Source organism: Oncorhynchus masou, chromosome 30 (assembly GCF_036934945.1).
Source record: "Oncorhynchus masou masou isolate Uvic2021 chromosome 30, UVic_Omas_1.1, whole genome shotgun sequence".
In the NCBI taxonomy this organism is placed as follows: domain Eukaryota; kingdom Metazoa; phylum Chordata; class Actinopteri; order Salmoniformes; family Salmonidae; genus Oncorhynchus; species Oncorhynchus masou.
Window position 1 is genome coordinate 70,550,131 of NC_088241.1, and position 10,324 is coordinate 70,560,454.

The window sequence follows — 10,324 nt, forward strand, 5'->3', positions numbered from 1 at the left end:
CGAGCGAGAGAGACAGAGAGAGAGAGAGAAACAGAGAGAGAGAGAAACAGAGAGAGAGAGAGAGAGAGAGAGAGAGAACTTTACAGGGACAAACAGAGAGAGAGAGAGAGAGAGAGAACTTTACAGGGACAAACAGAGAGAGAAACAGAGAGAGAGAGAAACAGAGAGAGAGAAACAGAGAGAGAGAGAGAGAGAGAACTTTACAGGGACAACATTGTAGCTAGTTATTCTACTTGGCATTATAACCATGTTCTTTCTCAAGAGCAATAGGAGAATTACTGTGACAGAACAAAGAGCATTAAAAACCACCCAAGATCTTAAATACACTGTACGTCCTGGCAGAGAGACAGAGAGTGGAAGACCATACCCCCTTTTCTCATAACAGTGAGTGCAGGCTTCTTGCCAGACTCTGGTTTCCACGGATGAATATTCCTTGTTGACAGCAGCTTCTTCTTCTTCTTGGGTCTGAGGAGAAATGCAATATATCATTAGACAATGATGCTTCCTAAATGATGTTTCCTAAATGGCACACTATTTCCTTATACAGCCAGCTCCTTTTTGACCAGGCCCCACAACCAGCTCCTTTTTGACCAGGCCCCCACAGCCAGCTCCTTTTGACCAAGGCCCCACAGCCAGCTCCTTTTGAACAAGGCCCCCACAACCAGCTCCTTTTGACCAGGCCCCCCACAGCCAGCTCCTTTTGACCAAGGCCCCCACAACCAGCTCCTTTTGACCAGGCCCCACAGCCAGCTCCTTTTGACCAAGGCCCCCACAACCAGCTCCTTTTGAACAAGGCCCCCACAACCAGCTCCTTTTGACCAGGCCCCCACAGCCAGCTCCTTTTGACCAGGCCCCCACAGCCAGCTCCTTTTGACCAGGCCCCCACAACCAGCTCCTTTTGACCAGGCCCCCACAGCCAGCTCCTTTTGACCAAGGCCCCCACAACCAGCTCCTTTTGACCAGGCCCCCACAGCCAGCTCCTTTTGACCAGGCCCCCACAGCCAGGTCCTTTTGACCAGGCCCCCCACAGCCAGCTCCTTTTGACCAAGGCCCCCACAGCCAGCTCCTTTTGACCAAGGCCCCCACAGCCAGCTCCTTTTGAACAAGGCCCCCACAGCCAGCTCCTTTTGAACAAGGCCCCCACAGCCAGCTCCTTTTGACCAAGGCCCCCACAACCAGCTCCTTTTGAACCAGGCCCCCCACAGCCAGCTCCTTTTGACCAGGCCCCCACAGCCAGCTCCTTTTGACCAGGCCCCCCACAGCCAGCTCCTTTTGAACAAGGCCCCCACAACCAGCTCCTTTTGACCAGGCCCCCACAGCCAGCTCCTTTTGACCAAGGCCCCCACAACCAGCTCCTTTTGACCAAGGCCCCCACAGCCAGCTCCTTTTGACCAAGGCCCCCACAACCAGCTCCTTTTGACCAGGCCCCCACAGCCAGCTCCTTTTGACCAAGGCCCCCACAACCAGCTCCTTTTGACCAGGCCCCCCACAGCCAGCTCCTTTTGAACAAGGCCCCCACAGCCAGCTCCTTTTGACCAGGCCCCACAGCCAGCTCCTTTTGACCAGGCCCCCACAACCAGCTCCTTTTGACCAAGGCCCCCACAGCCAGCTCCTTTGACCAGGCCCCCACAGCCAGCTCCTTTTGACCAGGCCCCCACAGCCAGCTCCTTTTGACCAAGGCCCCCACAACCAGCTCCTTTTGACCAGGCCCCACAGCCAGCTCCTTTTGACCAGGCCCCCACAGCCAGCTCCTTTTGAACCAGGCCCCACAGCCAGCTCCTTTGACCAGGCCCCCACAGCCAGCTCCTTTTGACCAAGGCCCCCACAGCCAGCTCCTTTTGACCAGGCCCCCACAGCCAGCTCCTTTTGAACAAGGCCCCCACAACCAGCTCCTTTTGACCAGGCCCCCACAACCAGCTCCTTTTGACCAGGCCCCCACAACCAGCTCCTTTTGACCAGGCCCCCACAGCCAGCTCCTTTTGACCAGGCCCCTTCAGACCATGCGCACAGTTTCTTGTACGTACACACTTCCTGGCATTTAAGAGGCAACAGTGGCCTTTAAAATAACTAAAATAGCCAAATTATAGCCAAATATAACAAGATACAATTTAATTTGCTGTTAGTGAGAAGAGTGAAAAATAGATGTATCTTTGCATTGTAAAATAATTAGGGAAAAAAAGCATTGATTTTCTATGATTTATGATTATCTATGATTTATTTATAGTTTCCATGACCACTGCAGAATTAATTAATTTGCTGACTGGATGGTTTCCACTGGTGAAAATAGCCTACAGACCAAGAACGATGGATAAGCTTACCATTCGTCCTGTCTCTCTTAAAAACAGACCCACCTCACAGTAGTAAATAGAGAAGCTATTTCAAGCAGCCTCATTTTGCTCTATAGATCCTAGCCCAGTTTCAGGTAGAACAGACGGGTCACCTTTTCCATTGACGTGTGTTTGTCGAGGTCTGAATAACTGTATAGACCACACATTTCATTTAGAAACATAATACATGTATCATAAACATGTCATCTTTTCTGGCCATGAGGAGTTCATATTCTGACCAAGTAGCTCTTCCAACAAATTAGCATAAGCATCTCGTTAAATTGGGCCGATTAGATAGGCTTAATATACATTTGAAGTGTTTGTTCCATACAGAGGACAGGGTGCGTGGTTTATAAACATACAGTAGAATTTAACATTGTGTTCAAGTAGACAATATTTCTGAATTTTGTGGGCAGGGCCGCATATTTAGGGTCGGGACAAAGTCAAAAACGCCAAACATTACTGAAAAAAAAAAAAAAACGATCCACAACAAATTTGCATTTGTTTGTGTCTTTCAGAAAACAACAACAAATAATGTCACTGTAAAAGGAAACGTTCTGGCAACACCTCCAAGGAGACATTTGAGTTTGAAATTATTTCCGTTAGATTAGTATCTTGGCCTACTGCCAATACCTCCAAAGTATACAGCAAATAGGAACGTTATTGTCACCATAAAAAACAAGGTGACTGATGGGTGTTTTCAGACAGAGTTATGATGCTCGGTCACGGGCGCCGTTCTCTGACAGGTCTGATTTATAAAACAGGAAGCACGAGTATGTATGGTGTGCGTCAACTTAATAAATCATTGTGCGTGTGTGTAGTAGTCTTCTCAGAAATAACACAACAGTTATAAACGACGCCCCCCTCCTGGGAAGAAGACATTGACCGACTATAGCAAGGTCATTATCCCCCATAATCCTCTGGTCAAAACTAACGTGGTTTGACTTGAGGATGAGTGAGCACAACTTTAGACCAACGCCCCATGGGCCGGGCCCCAAGACAGAAACTTACATTTCTACCACTTGACCTTTTTCACATTTTGTTACCTAACAGCCTTATTCTAAAATGTATTAAATTTGTTTCCCCCCCCTCATCAATCTATACACACTAGCCCATAATGACATCACAATAGCCCATAATGACATCACAATAGCCCATAATGACATCAAAATAGCCCATAATGACATCACAATAGCCCATAATGACATCAATAGAAAACCTCAAAATGACAAAGCAAAAAACAGGTTTAATGTCTTAAATATATTTTTTAAAAGGCATTCAGACCCTTTACTCAGCTACAAGCTTGGAACACCTGTATTTGGGGAGTTTCTCCCATTCTTCTCTGCAGACCCTCTCAAGCTCTGTCAGGTTGAATGGGGAGCGTCACTGCACAGCTATTTTCAGGTCTCTTCAGAGATGTTCGATCGGGTTCAAGTCCGGGCTCTGGCTGGGCCACTCGAGGACATTCAGAGACTTGTCCCGAAGCCACTCCTGCGTTGTCTTGGCTGTGCGCTTAGGGTCGCTGTCCTGTTGGAAGGTGAACCTTTGCCCCAGTCTGAGGTCCTGAGCGCTCTGGAGCAGGTTTTCATCAAGGATCGCTCTGTACTGTGCTCCGTTCATCTTCCCCTCGATCCGAACTAGTCTCCCAGTCCCTGCTGCTGAAAAACATCCCCACAGCATGATGCTGCCACCACCATGCTTCACCGTAGGGATGGTGCCAGGTTTCCTCCAGACATGATGCTTGGCATTCAGACCAAAGAGTTCAATCTTGGTTTCATCATACCAGAGAATCTTTAGATGCCTCCAAGCATGCTGTGATGTGCCTTTTACCGAGGAGTCCGTCTTGCCACTCTACCATAAAGGCCTGATTTGGTGAAGTGCTGCAGACACAGTTGTCCTTCTGGAAGGTTCTCCCACTCAGAAGAACTCTTAGAACTCTGTCAGAATGACCATCGGGATCTTGGTCGCCTCCTGACCAAGGCTCTTTCTTCCTCGGTTGATCAGGGCGGCCGGCCGCCAGGAAGAGCTGGTGGTGCCAACGGGTCTTTAACACGCATTTACCTAAGTTTTTAAAACCTAATAAAAAAACAACAACATTTTTATCTTTGTCATTAATGTGTGTATAGATTGACGAGGGAAACAATTAACTGAAATCAATTTTAGAATAAGGCTGTAACGTAATTGTTTGGGGTCTGAAGACATACAGAATATACTGTATACATTCACAGCAGTTTCATGTTTCAGAACCTTCCCTTCTCCATGAGCTGAAACATGTTATTTATTTTACAATGGTCCGTTTATTCATTCTTTATTTCTTTTTTAAATTTGTTTAATTTTACCCCTTTTTCTCCCCAATTTCATGGTATCCAATTGTTTCGTAGCTACTACAAAAAAGTCATGCGTCCTCAAATACACAACCCAACCAAGCCACACTGCTTCTAACACAGCGCCATCCAACCAGGCGTCAGCCGCACCAATGTCGGAGGAAACACCATGCACCTGGCGACCTTGGCTAGTGCACACTGCGCCCGGCCCGTCAGGAGTCGCTGGTGAGCATTTCCCACCGGTCAAACCCCCCTAACCCGGACGACGCCACATCTGTGCGTCCCGCCCACGGACCTCCCCCGTTCGGCCGGGTTACTTATACAGAGCCTACATGCCGAACTCCAGAGTTCCTGGTGGCACAGCGGGGGCGCAGTACAGCGCCCTTAACCATTGCGCCCCCCTCATTCATTCAAAGTAACGACAAACACTCACCTCATAAGAACACTGGTCTCCTGATTCCTGGTAGGAAATAAACAGCATACTTTACTTTCACCTCAAAGATCATTTCTGAACTGAACATATGACAGTTGGAGGATGTTCCCCCATAACGCGTCGGTTGAGCATCTTCATTTGAATTCACGCTCGTAGTCGACAAGACTGAATTCCACTTATTATTACACAATTACGATGAAGACAATACAAAAAAATAAATAAATACTACATTCAATTCAGTAAAATCAAATAATAAGAAGTCTAATCAAATCATTTTGATTATGTATGCAGGGTTAATTAAAAACAATGTTTCAATAGATCTATAAATAGTGAGATTCTAGTAGATAAAAGACATATTGAACCAGTCCTTACACTTTGGAGTGTTCAGAAGATTGGCTGGTAGTATATGACGCCTCCCGAGTCTCAGAATAGTCCCCTGTCTCCTGGCCTGCCTTGACCACCTTAGTGGCTGCCTGAAAAACAGGGGGTCAAGCAGAATAAAAACACTATTAGAGGAGTTACTTCCCAAAAGGCACTCGATACCGCTAAGTAAGTATGTACGCCTTGTACGAGCCAGAAGAACGCATAGGACAGGAGGCGGCAGGTAGTCTAGTGGTTAGAGTGTAGAGGCGGCAGGTTGCCTAGTGGTTAGAGTGTAGAGGCGGCAGGTAGCCTAGTGGTTAGAGTGTAGAGGAGGCAGGTAGCCTAGTGGTTAGAGTGTAGAGGTGGTAGGTAGCCTAGTGGTTAGAGTTTAGAGGAGGCAGGTAGTATAGTGGTTAGAGTGTAGAGGTGGCAGGTAGCCTAGTGGTTAGAGTGTAGAGGTGTCAGGTAGCCTAGTGGTTAGAGTTTAGAGGCGGCAGGTAGCCTAGTGGTTAGAGTGTAGAGGTGTCAGGTAGCCTAGTGGTTAGAGTTTAGAGGCGGCAGGTAGCCTAGTGGTTAGAGTGTAGAGGTGGTAGGTAGCCTAGTGGTTAGAGTGTAGAGGCGGCAGGGTAGCCTAGTGGTTAGAGTGTAGGGGTGGCAGGTAGCCTAGTGGTTAGAGTGTAGAGGTGGCAGGTAGCCTAGTGGTTAGAGTGTAGAGGTGGTAGGGTAGCCTAGTGGTTAGAGTGTAGAGGCGGTAGGTAGCCTAGTGGTTAGAGTGTAGAGGCGGCAGGTAGCCTAGTGGTTAGAGTGTAGAGGCGGCAGGTAGCCTAGTGGTTAGAGTGTAGAGGTGGCAGGTAGCCTAGTGGTTAGAGTGTAGAGGTGGCAGGGTAGCCTAGTGGTTAGAGTGTAGAGGCGGCAGGGTAGCCTAGTGGTTAGAGCATTGGACTAGTAACCGGAAGGTTGCAAGTTCGAATCCCCGAGCTGACGAGGTTCAAATCTGTCATCCTACCCCTGAACAGGCAGTTAACCCACTGTTCATAGGCAGTCATTGAAAATAAGAATTTTTTCTTAACTGACTTGCCTAGTAAATAAAGGTAAAATTAATTCCCTGCTTCTGTAGTTGATGCACCAGTACACACACCCCACCCCTCAATCCCTTATTGATGTCACCTGTTACACCCACTTCAAAAATCAGTGAAGATTGGGGAAGAAGACAGGTTAAATAAGGATTTTTAAGAAATGGATAGTGTTAACTACCAGTCAAACATTTTAGACACACCTACTCATTCAAGTTTTTTTTTTTTTTTTTTTTACTATTTTCGACATTGTAGAATAATAGTGAAGACATTAAAACTATGAAATAACACACATGGAATCATGTAGTAACCAGAATAAAATTTAAAATAACCACCCTTTACCTTGATGACAGCTTTCATAGTTGTACCACTGTCTTCGATATTATTCAACCAAATTTTTTGGTTTGCGTCGTTAGCATATTTAGCTAGCAGCCTCCATGTAAAAAAAAATCACTATTACTTGTGCTCATGATGTTAGCATTCTAATAAATCGAAGACCAACAGGCTTTTGTTTTGGCGCTTGTGTTTCTAAACCGGTAAATCCCCCAACAATCCAGGAGTGAGAGTATGAAAATCTAGATAAGTGCCCAACTCTAGTCACTGGGTTCAGATCCCTACCTGGGAGCAGGAAGGTCCCGATGGGTGATTCTCCAGGAAGCGATCCAGGAAGGTCTGTATGTTCTCCAGAAAGCAGACGGTTCCAGCCGAAGGTGAGCAGGAAGGGGGTGATACTTGTCCCTCTTACTGACGATCAACGACAGCTTGATTCCCAAGTTCTGGAAACGAAGGGAGGGAAATATAGCCTGAGTGACACTCTGTTGGTGCGATTGACAACTACTCACTCATTGTCATTTCAAATGGCTTGACAATGACATCAATGGAGATGGCAAGAGCACACACAGACCCGGGACCACCATACATACACACATATATATATACATATACACACACACACACACACACACACACACACACACACACACACACACACACACACACACACATATATATATATATAAATTCATGGAAATCCGGAAACACTGGACAGGTACTTTAAAAGTCCCCAGTCATATATGTGCTGCGGAGGCATTGCTTACCTGTGGGATTTCGCTCACTCTCCTCGAGCCATTTGAGAGCTGATGAAGCCATGACGCTGTTTCCCTTTCTCCAGACACACAGCAACACTCTGGAAGAGGAAGACCAGTGAGTCAAGACACACAGCAACACTCTGAAGAGAAGACCAGTGAGTCAAGACACACAGCAACACTCTGGAAGAGAAGACCAGTGAGTCAAGACACAGCAACACTCTGGAAGAGAAGACCAGTGAGTCAAAACACACAGCAACACTCTGAAGAGAAGACCAGTGAGTCAAAACACACAGCAACACTCTGGAAGAGAAGACCAGTGAGTCAAAAGGCACAGCAACACTCTGAAGAGAAGACCAGTGAGTCAAAACACACAGTGCAAGAGAAGACCAGTGAGTCAAAACACACAGCAACACTCTGCAAGAGAAGACCAGCGAGTCAAAACACACAGCAACACTCTGCAAGAGAAGACCAGCGAGTCAAAACACACAGCAACACTCTGGAAGAGAAGACCAGCGAAATCAAAACACACAGCAACACTCTGCAAGAGAAGACCAGCGAGTCAAAACACACAGCAACACTCTGCAAGAGAAGACCAGCGAGTCAAAACACACAGCAACACTCTGCAAGAGAAGACCAGCGAGTCAAAACACACAGCAACACTCTGGAAGAGAAGACCAGCGAGTCAAAACACACAGCAACACTCTGGAAGAGAAGACCAGCTGCAGTCAAAACACACAGCAACACTCTGAAGAGAAGACCAGCGCAGTCAAAACACACAGCAACACTGGAAGAGAAGACCAGCGAGTCAAAACACACAGCAACACTCTGGAAGAGAAGACTAGCGAGTCAAAACACACAGCAACACTCTGGAAGAGAAGACCAGTGAGTCAAAAAACACAGCAACATTCTGGAAGAGAAGACCAGGAGTCAAAACACACAGCAACACTCTGAAGAGAAGACCAGTGAGTCAAAACACAGCAACACTCTGAAGAGAAGACCAGTGAGTCAAAACACACAGCAACACTCTGGAAGAGAAGACCAGCGAGTCAAAACACACAGCAACACTCTGGAAGAGAAGACCAGCGAGTCAAAAAACACAGCAACATTCTGGAAGAGAAGACCAGTGAGTCAGAACACACAGCAAGAGAAGACCAGTGAGTCAGAACACACAGCAAGAGAAGACCAGTGAGTCAAAAAACACAGCAACATTCTGGAAGAGAAGACCAGTGAATTAAGCACAGCTCATCAGTGCTATAAACAGAATTCAAGACAATACCTAGAAATCCATGCCTGGTTTCACAGCTTGTATGTGCTGTATTCCTCTCAGAATAAGAGTGCCGATCAAGGATTAGGTCTTGTTTTGTCCATGTTGCCAGATGATACCATTACGCTGGTTTACACTAAGCTGCATTGAGGTCGGAAGGCAATTATATAGTTAGGTTAAGACACCGTGGACTGGTACAAGATATGGGACGGAAAACGTACCTCAATGCAGGGATGGGACATGCCACTGTACTCCAAATGTTACATTTATCCACACTGCTCCAGATAATATTTAAATACTACGGTTGTCCTGGAAACCTGCCCTTTTCATCCTCATGCTAGGTAGCATGTAACATTTTTCATTGGAATTTACAAAAGACAAAACTGACCCCCCCCTCCAAAAAAAAAAAAAATCCCCTCCTGCTCCGAGACTTTTGATGAGTCTCCTGGTCTGGTTAGTGTGTGACTTATAATAATAATGAATTGTTACATGTAGATAGACCGTATACACAGTAGGAATGTAGAGCACAGAAACCAACACATTAAATCATCACCTGAACATAGAGTAGATTGGTGATGTGCTGGAACAGAGTGACATCCGCCACAGTCTCTTCTTGAGACGCCCAGACACCGACAGCCGACATCAGAGGCGACAACCGCTCGTCTCTGTCGAAGGACACGTCTATAACAAACAACGACATATTATTATTATACTAGTTAATAAAGCTATCGAGACATCTAAACTTAAAGATCAGTACTGATTGATACGTGCAATGCAAACAAACGAAAGGCAACAAAACGAAACTAAAATATAGCTGGGTTAACTTACCTAAATGTTTCCCGTGCATTATCCGTGCGAGGAAGCCACATATCTGCCTTTTCTGTCTCTGTTCGGTGTTTAAACGAGGGGTACCATCAATGATCGCTAAAACAGAATGATACAGACCCGTTACAGCTAGTAACTACATTAGTCCATATAAACTAAATTAACCTCAACCAGCAAAACTTACTTTCCAGCGTCGAAATCGTTCGGTTGAATTCTTCAAATTTGCCCTCTTTGAAGAATTGACACAAACTAACAAAACTGAAGTCAATCATCCATTTTTTAACAACAGTTGTCACATCGGAAAAGCATACATTTTCATCTGTAGTGCTTGTAATTGTCAATGTTCTGTTATTTGGATCAGCCTCCATCGCTAATCAAACTGTTAACTATAACAGGAAATAAACACTTTTTTTCTTATTGATTCAAAATGCGCGTCCATCAGGTGATGGGACGATCTGTTGAACACAGCTCCCTAGCGCCTCGGAGTGGCTAACACAAGCTACACTTTTATTTATTAATTTGATTTAACCTTTATTTGATCAGGGAGTCATACAAATTTGAGTAGGCACGTTGTAATGGTTTTATTTGTCATAGTGTTTCTATTTGAATTTATTTAGCATATGTCTA

General features: G+C 45.8%; 1 long non-coding RNA gene and 1 pseudogene across 1 annotated transcript; both read right to left on the reverse strand.

Annotated features, from left to right (window-relative positions):
- Window positions 1–11: 11 nt before the first annotated feature.
- LOC135522966 (uncharacterized) lies at window positions 12–5,554 on the reverse strand. Its single transcript, XR_010452748.1, has 3 exons — window positions 5,457–5,554; window positions 5,085–5,111; window positions 12–465 (listed from the first exon to the last, which is right to left on the reverse strand). It is a non-coding gene; the product is annotated as an uncharacterized LOC135522966 (long non-coding RNA).
- Window positions 5,555–7,126: 1,572 nt separating this feature from the next.
- On the reverse strand, window positions 7,127–10,088 carry LOC135521700 (telomeric repeat-binding factor 1-like; annotated as a pseudogene).
- Between the last annotated feature and the right edge of the window lie 236 nt (window positions 10,089–10,324).